This window comes from Alligator sinensis, unplaced genomic scaffold (assembly GCF_000455745.1).
Source record: "Alligator sinensis unplaced genomic scaffold, ASM45574v1 scaffold614_1, whole genome shotgun sequence".
In the NCBI taxonomy this organism is placed as follows: domain Eukaryota; kingdom Metazoa; phylum Chordata; order Crocodylia; family Alligatoridae; genus Alligator; species Alligator sinensis.
The window spans coordinates 1,394,506-1,407,141 of record NW_005842294.1 but is presented as its reverse complement, the minus strand read 5'-3'; positions in this window follow the sequence as shown (position 1 = coordinate 1,407,141).

The window sequence follows — 12,636 nt, the reverse complement described above, 5'->3', positions numbered from 1 at the left end:
CTTTCCCTTAGATAATAGTTAGAATTTCATCATAAAATACCCGTGTAAAAACTACTTAATTTTCCACTACAGGGAGGGAGGATTTGATCTCTTATTAAACATTTTATAGAAAAGTCTAAATGTGCTTTAAATTATTTATCTGAATTGAAATCTAGGCCTTGGAAACTGCTGGCATTACACACACACATAATATTATCAGCCCACTGAGTGCTATTAGGTCATAAAATGCTGCTGTAGCAACATCTCTGTTACAGCTGCTGGTGCTCATGCAACTTTTACTACAGTTATAAAGCCATTTATTACATTTTCTTTATGATGCTAATGCATTGCGGTCTGTTATTTTATTGTTCCCACTGTGATAAAGACTGAAATGTATGATATTGTGCAAAAAAATACAAGCCTAATAACATACACTGCTGCATTAAAAATCTCTTAGATAAGCTTAAGAGGCTCATAAAAATATTAACAGGGGATACCAAAAGGGAAATATTTGGTGGGACATTTTCTTTCATTTATTTTATTGCTCCCAACAGAAAGTTTTTTAATTGTTCTTTGTCAAAACATGCAAAGGATAATACGAATATGTGACTTTTTTCTTAATTATAATGTCATCATTGTGGTAGAACATAATTTGCGATATAGTATGAGGAAAGATGACTAAATAATCATCTGAAAAGGAGAAAAGTCATTAACAATGATCATTTCCATATACCTAGAGGTATACAGTAATAGATAATTACAATTTGTTCAAATTGTCTAAATGTAACTTTCCCCTTTAACATAATTTTGTATTAAGATAATGTGGATTTCTTTTGAGGAACAATCAATTCACTTAATTAACTGCTACCTGGTGTTATGGCCCGTTTAGAGACTCACTCACCAAACTACTATAACTCAAATAAAAATTCATTACTGCTTAACAAAGATGGGATCTCAGTGTTATGACTTGGATACTTTTCTGAATATGGCTTGTAAGTTGGTTTCTCTTAAAAAATGAGAAGAGGGTAAAAGAGAGAGAGTGTTTTAAATGTAGAAGGCAATGGGTTCTGTGGCAATGAATACTCCAGTCATCTGCGTAGTTCTAATAATTTATTTCCCTATCCGAGCCACAATAAACAGCAGAGTTATAGGATCTAAGAAGAAAATGAGATTATGGTTATGATTTTAAAATGTTATGGAAATTAGACATTCAGATCATTTAGATCTCATTAAAAAATGCTTATATTTTTTATCAATGTAGGGTTTGCCATTCACCATTGTTTTATGGCCTTCTTATTGAAATGAATGACTACCTGCCATCCCCATTGGCTGTATTTGAGTCACAACCAGGAGTTAACGGATTTTTAACTAACCTAACCTTACTCCTTGTTGGTACTTTGAGTTTTCAGAAGCTTGATTACACACTCTTTTTTTACAAGCATGTGGGTGAGGTTCCAAAGAAGAGGTCAATGGCATTCAAAATATAGATTAATAAAATAATTAATATCTTCACTACTTTATCTGGATGAAAAGATATGGAGTTATCTATATTTTTATCTTGTGAAACTGGACAAACACCTGAGAAGTGCTGAGGAATTCCTGGTTTCTTCACCTATGGATTCCGTTGAAATTCGAATGTTGCTATCCCTATGGTGGAAATTCTAGAGTGAAAGCACTGAAAGTGACACAAGCAACTATAACTCAGGAGCCAGCTGGTATAATGAAGAAAGGAGACTCCTTTTCACTGCCTCTTAGCAAAATTCCTTGCTTGAAGTAGAGGTTGGACTTTGGAAAACTTTTAATGACTTTTTAGAAATTGTTGAGCTGGTCAGAGAGTGACAATTCCATTTTGAAAAGACCTTTCTTTGGTGACAATACGAAAAAAATACCCAACGCCCAGAAACTTCATGAAATGGAAATTTGTTTTAACATCTCTGTGTACAGTTAATTAATCTGGGGTTCTTTTCTTTCTTGATTTCTCTCTCTCTCTCTCTCAAACATATATGCACACATACACTTCATCTCCATCTCATCACATCAGAAGTGACAAGAGAAGCTGGGACTTCAAAAACTTTCCAATACAAATCTTTGTCAAAATTGACATGTTGCCGGCAATGCTTTGATTTTGATCAAAAACCTTATTTTGCAAAAATTCAATTTTGTCAAAAGTATTCTGGACAGCCCTACCTTACTAGCCATACAAGTCAGAGTAACTTTATTCAAAAGTTATGTCTTATTTAACAGTTCTTGATTGTCACAACCCAAAGTTGTGATTTTTGTTTTGTGTGTGCTTCGGCACTGCTAAATTATTTTCACGCCAAATTGCAGCTTCTTTGCACGGTGGAGTTTTCTGCTGCAAAGGAGAACTCCGGTGCAACGGAGAATTTTCCCGCCAATTTATAGCTTTCTTTGCATGGTGCATTTCTTTTGCATCTCAGAAATGCACGGTGTAAAGGAGTTCCTGCCATTTGTATTTTAATTCGAGCCCCATTATTGGCTTGTGTTAAATTATGCACACGTGGTGGCTAACAATTGGCTTGCTAGCCATATAAAGAGCTTGAGTGGTTTCCGCCCAAGTTGGAGAGAAAGCAATTGGAGTCCGAGAGGGAGAGCACAAAGATCTCTAAGCGCTGCGGATCCTTACGAACCCAACGCATTTCTTAAGAAGGCAACAGAGGTCTAAACAGCCTCTGGCCTCGCCCCATCGCCGAGCGCAATCCTTTACGTATCCCTATCCTATATACTCAAGATCCGAACCCACGGAGCCTTAACAACTCTGGGGCCAGAGAGCCGAACCAAACCCACGGAGCTTCGACAACTCCATGGGAAAGAAATTGCCGAACCCGCAGAGCCTTAACAACTCCGGGGCCCAAGAACCGAGTTTGTCATAGTCCTCCAACGAGGATTTAAGCAGAGCTGAACCTGGGAAACTGTCCAGCCTACACCGCGACCATCTTGGGTGTAAGTAAATAATCTTTGAATCAACCACTACGCCTCTGTGACTAATTCTAGCCCGTGCATGCCTTGCCGCGGCGCGGTCCCTTCTGACCCAGTGTGCCCGGGCTGCTGGCCACAGCCCGTGTGCGCAAAGACGGGTCCGCATATCGCTCCCGGCTCGCGCATGGTGACACGGACGGGATCGGGAGGCGGCTCGCACATTGTTGATTTTCAGAGAGGGTGTATTGTATTCAAATACAAGAGTTCAGCATACACTTTTTATTAAAAAAATATTTTAAACAGAAACTTAATATTCTTAAATAACCATTGTTTATTTACATAACTTATTTTCCAAAGGCTTTTAGGTAGCGAGTCTGCTATCATGTTTTCCTATTCAGACTTGTATACACTCTTCCTGCTGCATGTGCTCAAAACACTGAAATTGAAACTAAATGAAGGGCTTTGAAACAGCCTCGAAATAAAATGAGAACAGTCAAAACATTTCAAAAAGTTTCAAAACGTTTCAAGTTTCAAAGCAGCCTGGCTGAGATCCCCTCCCCAGCGCTAGGATTGGGCTGGAGAAGGAAACTCAGCCCAGCTGAGCTGAGTTTCCCTCCCCAGCACTAGGATCATAGCCCTGGGAAGGGGAATTCAGCTCAGCTGGGCTGAGTTCCCTTCCCCTGCCTGATCGATCGCAGCGCTGGGGAGGGGAACTGAGCGATCGGGCTCAGTTCCCTCCCACAGCTCGATCTGGCTGGGAAGGGAACTGAGGCCAATCACACAGCCCTCCCAAGGTTGCAACCCCCAATCTGCCTGCTGGATGAGAGAAGCTGGGTACCGCTACCTGGGACCAGTGGCATGCTGGTATCGATCCCAGGTGGCAGCACCCAGCTCCCCTCCCTCATCTGGCAGGCAGATCGGGGGCCAGCAACCCCAGGAGGACCAGTACAGGACAGCCGCCACAGCCCAGGGTTGTGGGCCCCTGATCTGCCTGCCAGATGAGAGAGGCTGTTTTGAGCTTCCCCACTATAGCCTATGGGTGAAACATTAAAACAGCGTCAACACAGCGTCACTTTTTCAACAAAATGAAACGGAATAGCGGTTTCAAATTGAAATGAAATTCGAAACGAATGCTGATCTGTCTAAATGTCAATATGCAAGTTGAAACAGAACGGTGCCATTTCGTACAGCCCTACTAAACACTGAGAATAGAAGGAAGAACACCCACCGGCAGAAATGCAGTTACTTAGAGGAATTTATTAGGAAAAAAAACTATTGTACCAAGGGACTTATGCAACAGCTGAGGAAGTATTTTATTAATTCTAGTGCTGGACTTTTGATGCGTAATTGCCACTTTATGAGCCTGAGTCTCCCTTATGAATCTTGTCCCAAATATCACAAGATTCTTGATATAATCAGCAACAATATGAGAAGTTCCATTTTCTTTCATACAACATGAAAATTGTTAAGTACTATCTGAGGTGGGGGCAACAAGCTAGAGCTAATATTGCAGCAGTAATACTTTGGTATAATGGCTACCCAAACTGGCCACATTCAGCTATAGATTTTTATAGAACCTTATATCTCTCATATTTCAAAGAACATCCACAAGCCTTTAACTACATTTAATTTTAAGTCATTTTTATCACCTGTGCTAATGCCACATCCAACAATAAGCTTCTTATGACAATAAACAACAAGCCAGTACATTTCAACAGTATGAGACCCATATTGTGATTAATTTTTATACGTAAGTCCTGGGTTATTAGGATATCTGTGTTATTTGGAAAATGAGTACATGCAAACTGATAGGAAGAGATACAGAAGAGTAAGTCCTGTGCAGTTAAGGAAACTAATAACATTCTATTGTAAGTTTAAAAAAAAACATGGAGCATTTTCCGTATCATAACTAGAAGAGCATTACCAAGGCTTAAATCCCTTGTATGAAACTAATTTCAGAAGCAGATGGCTGTACACAACTTTGATGGCCCTTCAGTTTCATTATTGCAAATAAAATACTTGCTAGGTTTGGTAAAACAAAAGTAGAGCACAGCTGTCTTATTTGTATATATTTTGACTAAGCACACATAATCAGTCTTTAAATGATGTGACACAGTTAAAATAAAAATTTTATTTATATCACATTTGTCATACAGAGTCATTACTGAACATATGTGCCCAGACGACTAGGTGCCAGGTACTTGTGCTCTAGGGGAAATTCATCATAAGAAAATAAACGTAAACTGCAGTATATTTTCTAATAACAGGGGGAATCCTCTTCATACAGAGAAGCCTAAAGCATGGTGGTGTAATCAAAATTATAATTAACTGCCACAAGCCTAGAACAGATGTAAAGTACTATCTTTGATCAGACCAAGATCAGATTATTTTTAAGCAATATGCAATATGTTAGACCTTAGTTACCCATACCTCTCTCACTGTATTGGTAATTCATGGTAATTCTTTTGCTTCACTTATGTGACTCTATGTATATTAAGTACTGCTACTAGGAGTAAGCTCTTTTTGTAGGGTTTTTTTTTTTCTTTGCAGATAGAATCATAGATATTAAGGGCTGGAAGGGACCTCAAAAGATCACTGAGTGCATCTACACAGGCATTAATGTGTTTTAGTTAATGCACATTAAATCTAGTACCTACACTGTGAGGTACTAGGAAAATGTGCATAGCCTGTCTAAAGAGCACAATTTTTAGTGACACTTAATGTATATTATTTGTGACTTTTATAGCGTGCATTAAGAAAATAGCATGTTTTTTTGAGTGATGCTTTAATACGCTTTAAAATAGGCTAATGCGCATTAAAGCACATGTGTAGATGTGCCCATCAAGTACAACCCCCCCCTGTTCTGGGCAGGAATACTACTGAGATCAAATGATCCAATCGAGGTGTCTGTTCAACCTCCACTTGAAGACTTCCAAGGTTGGGGACTGCATCACCTCCTTGGGAAGTCTATTCCAGATTCTGGTCACCCTTACCATAAAAAAGTTCTTCCTTACATCCAACATGAAACCATCTTTTAACTGTTTATGGTCATTGTTCCTTGTCTTCCCCTTGGGCACCCTAGTGAACTGTTTTTCTCCCAGCTCCTGATATTCACCCTTTACATACTTATAAATGGCCACCAAGTCACCCCACAATCTTCTCTTCCCCCAGCTGAACAGTCCCAGATCCCTTAGCCTTTCCTCATAAGGTTTATTCTCCAGGCCCTTAATCATTCCTTTGGCCCTTTTCTAGAACCTTTCAAGATTCTCCATGTCTTTTTTGAAGTGCAGTGCCCAGAACTTGACACAATACTCCAGCTGAGGTCTCACCACCACCGAGTAGAGAGGAAGTATTACTTCCTTAGCCCTGTTCGCAACGCATTGGCTAATGCATCCCAGCATGCTATTAGCTATGTTGACTACAGTATCGCACTGGCAGCTTATGTTCATCTTGTAATCAACCATAAGGAAGCATTTTCAAATTTTGTGAGACAGGATGTTCTGGTCTCAATTTGTTAGTGGTTCCTAGAGATGTAACAGAGATTAAACCAACAAAACATGTATTTTCAATTAATTTTCAGCGGCGGGGAGGGAAGAAAAACTTTGCTTTTGATCAATATTGAAGGGTGCTCAACCTTAAAGTCATAATCCTTCTATCCGTACCATCTTATTCAATAGAAGAAGGCATTTCAACTAGATCCTTGCTATGTGGAGCTCTGAGCTCGGTGAAAGGTAGGATATGGAAAAGGGGATCTCGGTGCTAAAAAAGATAGAGAACCACAGAATTATATCCACTTTGTGAAATGATGTGTCACTGACTTTGAACCATAGCAAAGATTTGGATCAAAGCTCAGGAAAAACTCCTTGACTGTAAGAAAAGTCAGACAATGGAATAAGCTTCCTAGGAAAGTTGTGGCATCTTCTTCCTTAAAGGCATTCAAGAGTCTAGATAGACATACACCTGGGAAAGTTTAGAAAGAGTGAATCCAGCATCTGTGCAGCAAGTTGTACTAGGTGATTCTTAAAGTGTAGCTACACTGCTTTCCTGGAATTCCTGCCAGCTCCCGCTTCACACACACAAATTAAAAAATGAGCCACTGAAGCCACTTCCTAGGTGTCCCCCATCTCCAATGCAAAGATCTCTGCCTCCACTGTGTGAAAGATACAGAGGAAACTTCCTAGAGTGGTTTTACCAAATCCTGTTCTACTTTGGTTCATGTGGAGCTATAGTGTGTGGCTGGGATGTGCTTGAAAGCAGGACTCCTGCAAGCACCATGGTATAGACAACCTAGCCATAACAGAGCAGACAAGTACTTCAGTAAATGCTCTCTAATAGTTGATAATACTTGCTGCTTCCAATGAAGAGAATTTAAGGAGTCCTGTATCATTGATGAACATTTCTCCTTAGCCCAATCTGGCAATCAGACTGGGAATATATACAGCACACTTTAACTTTTTAATGTAACTGTTTAATTATAGGGAAAGTTAGAGTTTCTGAATCCTCTATGAACTTCATGTAAATGTAATGTCACATATGCTGCCCTATGTGGGAGAAGTCAAAGTGCATTAAGGGGGATCACTTATCAAACCATTCAAAAAAAAGAGATGACAACATCCTGACCCTCTCTTTAACAGGAAAAAAGAGAAATTATGTTAGTTTAGAAAGAAAAAAAATTACATTTTCTTCAGGACACTACAAGAAAAAAATCTACCTACTAATTTATTAAAGTAACAACGTGTTAAAATGGTCGAATAATGTGTCTTACTCATAGCATATGATGCAAAACTGTCATTCTTTATCCAGAAATTAATTTGCTAGCCCTTTTTCTTTCCAGCTTTACGCTTTTGGCACATAATTAACAGATTTTTTTTTTCAAATTCGTTTTTACTAGTAGCTTGTTACTATTTCTAGTTCAATCCTCCATTCTAAGCACAGAAAACATCTGCTCAACAGTTATGGTAAAGACAATTTGTAACTGTACTTGCTACCTTCCTGTTTAAGTTTTTTCTTTTCTCTGCACTTTTTGTCTCTGTGGATGTGCATAATGCTCCCTCAATGCCAATGACCACAACGACTAAAGGTCTCAAAGACACCGGAGAGAGATCTAACAAAGGGCAGAGAGAGCAAGTAGACTGGATGATGTTTGTTTGCACTGCTCTCAAGCCTGCTCTCAAGCACAGACATACGCATTAAATCCTCTGTGCACAGGGGTGCATCTCTATTTAAAAGCCTTGTTCATACAACTCAACTATTAAGACCTTTCTGGTGTAAATACTATTTTATAAGCAGAGAAGTGACTTTGCCAGATTAGTTTAAATTGGCCTAGTGAGCAAAATAAGTTATCCTGACCAAACCCCACCCCCCAAAAAACCCAAACAAACCTTTTTTGCTTAATTAGAACTGTTACCAGCACAGCTATGTCATTAAATTTTCCAAGAGGCCAGGATTTCTTAGGGTAAAATATTTTATTGGACAAGCTATGTAGTTGGGATAGAGTTAGACAAGCTTTTGAATTCAAGATGCTCTTTCTCAGGTCTGATCACAAGGCGTCAAGCAGAGCATAGTGAAAAACAGCAGTGGTGCTGGGGTGAGAAAAATTTGCTTCTGATGATTTGCTCCCCAACCTTGCTCAGCTCATCATCAGAAGCAAACTCTGTATTTCCCAACAGACATCAAGAGGCACACAGCCTTGCCTTGTCAGAAGATCTACTATCAACACTTGCCATAACAAAACTATCAGAATCCATGGTTCCTGTACTTGCTTTTCTCCAAATGTGATATACCTGATTCAATTCACCAAGTGCTCTCATGGTAACTATATGGGTGAAACTAAACAGTAACTGTACACCAGAATGAACTCTCAAAGAAAAAAAATATAAAGAAAAGAGAGACAGATACATTAGGAGCACATTTTTCACAAAACAGCCACTCCCTCTCTGACCTTGCTATCCTCATGCTCAAGTCGAAACTGGGAACAAAAATTCATAAGCTGGCTAGTCAGTAAGAACCAAAGACTCAACATCACCTAACTCCTGAATTCTTTCTACACAGGACAGGTACAAATGACCCTCCTCCCTTTTGATAGGCTTTGGTCTCCCCATAATCAGCTTCTTTTCTTCTACTAATCATGGGTCTGCTACCCCTGGGAATATCTCTCATTCCTCCCCATCGCTGTTTTCCCTATACTGTACCTGGCTTCTTGTGATGAGACCTGAGGAAGTGTTTTGCATTGGAAAGCTAGTCTAACTTTATCCAAGCTACATAGCTAGTTCAATAAAATATATCACCCAAGGAAATTCCTGCTTCTCATGTAATTGCTGGACCATCACCATTACAACATCTCTCTCACACTACATTAAAAATATAACCCCCCCTAACGAATGTAGTTATACTTCTAATATAGCCTTGGTTTCTTTCTTCCTTTCTTTTACTTTGATGTTCCTTCTCTATTTGCTGCTCTTCTCTCCTACCATCTTTGTCTGTTTCATCTGTTTTCACCTTCCACCCTTCATTGATAGCCATGGTCTCCTCAGGCTCTATAAACAGAGGGCCATCAACAAAGCCCTTCCCTGTTACTACACTTTCTACCTCAATAAATAGTTTATTCCTATAAAGAGAGTACAAGCTTTGAGAAAAGGTGGTGTGTACCACAGCCCACACATCTTTAACACTGTATTTTCTGCCATTTCTACAGGATTATCAACACTTAACTTTTATGCATTTTAAAACTGTACTCTCTTACAGGATGGCTCAACTGATCTTGTACTAGAGGAATCACTTCTTAATTAAAAAGAACTACCCTTATTGCATTTTTATTAATAATGTGATGGATCAAGTATTCCATCTTCATAATAAAGTCAAGGTTAGATTCATGTAATCTTTGATCTCTAAGAGACCAGTAGAAGGTCATATGCAAGAGAATAAAGGGAAGAAAAGAGGAGTCCTAATAACAAGGAGATTCATATGTTCATGAAATTCTGGAGGGACTGAGTGATAGCATAGTAATCCAAGCTACATTCTACTTCCAGTTTGCCCTTGCTCTGAGGTGGAGGGCATGTATCCCATATCAGCATACATTTCTTGGCATAGCTACACTGGTTGGTTCACTAAGAACACAGAAACAAGTTTATGTGTATCCCCTGTCTTTTTACAACTATGTCCACGTCTCTATGTAGGGAGAAATACAGCATCCAAGCAATGGCCACTTCATTCTCCAAACTGCTGCCAGCTGGGTGGATAGTTAATAATTTGTGGTTATCTTATACTTTATGCTCATTCCATCTATGCTAAGGTTCCCTTTCATTTTCAGAGCAGTGTAATTAGGCTGTAGTGTAAATGAGAATCAGAGCCAAAGTATATACAGGCAGACTTAAGAATAATTTCATCATAAAACATAATTGTAAATAATTACACCTTTATCAGCCAAGACCTGAACTTAAACTGTCAGGAATTTTCCCCTACTATAATTGGTTTAATCATCCACACATAATGTAGTGAATGCTTTATTATGCTTTAGGGTTTAGTGATGTCATCTGTTGTAGTAAGCTTTCAACTCAGGTCTGAAGAGGTAAACTTTTCAATCCACTTTAATAATAAGTAATAATAAAAATTGCAAGAGGTTAATTTTAACTCTAGATATTGTATTTCAGTATCCTGAAGTTTCTAGCTGCTGAATAATCTGTCTTCTATCCAAGTAAAGTTGTTTGTTCTTGTTGGTTATGATCATAACTAGGAAAGTGAAATTCAGAATAAAAAGTATAGTCTTTTAGTTTTTAGTTCTCATTGATAGTGTTGGGATGTTACTAATGTCTAAAATCCATAGGACAGAAGTAGCATAAGAACTGAAGTGATTTAATTGCTTTTGAAATTTAGGTTCAGTCACTTAACTTGCTGGATAGGATAAACCCTCCGTACCTGTAAAGAGATCCAGGGCTGAATTAATGCATAGGCAAACTAGGCACATGACTATGGCCCTAAGTGAAGAAGGGGCCCAAAAGTGCTTATTTTACATATTATAATTGTGATGGGGGGAAGTCACGAGGCCAGCCCACGGTCAGCCTGCCCAACTGTCAAAAGCAGTCTGCCCTGTCTCTCCTGCCATGACTTGATGTATAAAAGAAAATGTAATAAAGTAGGAGGCTGCCCATTTTATGCCCTTATGCCTAAGGCATTATACATGGCTCCAGCCTTCCCTATACCATGTCCCATGCCTCGCTGATGGCATCCAAAGTGGATGCCCTACTCTACACAGCCTCCAGATCCTCCACTTCCCCCTCACTGGGGCTATGGGCCCTTGCACCCCACAGGTCTCAGGTGTCCGCAGATGTGCCTATACCCCATTTATGGCCTAATGGCCCACTCAGGTCTCAGGTGTCTGCAGACAACCTGGACCCTTCTCCAGGCCCCACATTATGAGCCTGGGTCCCACCTCAGGGTCCATTCAGTGGGCCAAGGCCCTTGTGCTTTTCTCTCAGGGTATGCTCCCCTAGCCTTCCCTCTCCACAAGGCAGCAGGGGCTGAGGCTTTCTGGTGCCCCATACTCGCCCTTCACTGGGGAGGCACTGGTGTAACATTTCTTGGAAGCTGCCCTGCCAGAAACAGCCCCACCACACCATCCAGCCCAAGCAGGGTGCAGTTTTAGGTCATTCCCCAGGACCAGGAACCTCCTGCCATCCCCATAGTTCCTGCCCTGCTGGCCCTACTACTCACGGCCTGCTCTTATATCAGGCAACTGATCCCACTTCCAAATCAGGTGGCCTCCTGTTGGCCATGTGGCTCCTGAATGGGAGCGCAGCCACCTGCAGGCTGCTCTGCTGCGTGTTCTGGCCTTAAAGTGGTAGGCACCAAAGGTGCCCGGCCACAATAATTACTATGTAAGCAAAAGTAGGGGCCCACTAAAGGGTTAATCCAGCCCTGAAGAGATCCATTAAAATAAGAACAATTCATGCAACAGGACCATTAAGGAACAGAATCGTTGTCTCATTGAATTCAGTGGGATCTTTGCCATTGACTTCAAAAGGTTTCAAGATTGCATGCCAGGTATTTTATAAGGAAAAATTGTTCCCATCCTAATAACATGTCTTCCCAGCATCTTTTTTTTTCTTTTTTATACATATAAGTATCCTTCTTGCTTCACTGTACCTATTCATATATCTAAAGTTAGGCATCCAGATTCAGGGCCAAAGGTCTGCATATTCCAAGAATCCTCTCCATATGTCTTGTACTAGGCCTGTCGCTGCAGTATTGGTTCTCACTCAATCCATGATAGAAGATTGTATTTATTATAATCAGGATCTTCAGAAAGGCACAGAAATGGATTTTGACCTTGATTACCTAAAAAGATCTTTCACAAAAGAGTGTTTGTAATTTTACTCAATTAGTAGTCCCGCTGTAGTCAAAAGAGGAAAATCTTCTGCTGGAGATTTGTGTCTTTATATAATATAATTGCATTGTCTATTGAAAAATCTTCTACTGAAGAACTTTTCAAGAATTCTCTCTTAACCTGCAAGATTAGATTTTTCTTTTCCCTTTGGAGGCAGTCTAAAAGTGTAATTGAAACCTTTGCCCTTGAAATATCCTGGAGATTCATTGTAGTCTTCTTTCTCTAAGAGTACTGATTCCTATTGTAAGGTAACATTGGAACAATCATAAATATATATTCTATGAAAAATAATCATCTCTTTGGTGCTTTTATATATAGTTCCCCCCCCCCCCCCCCCA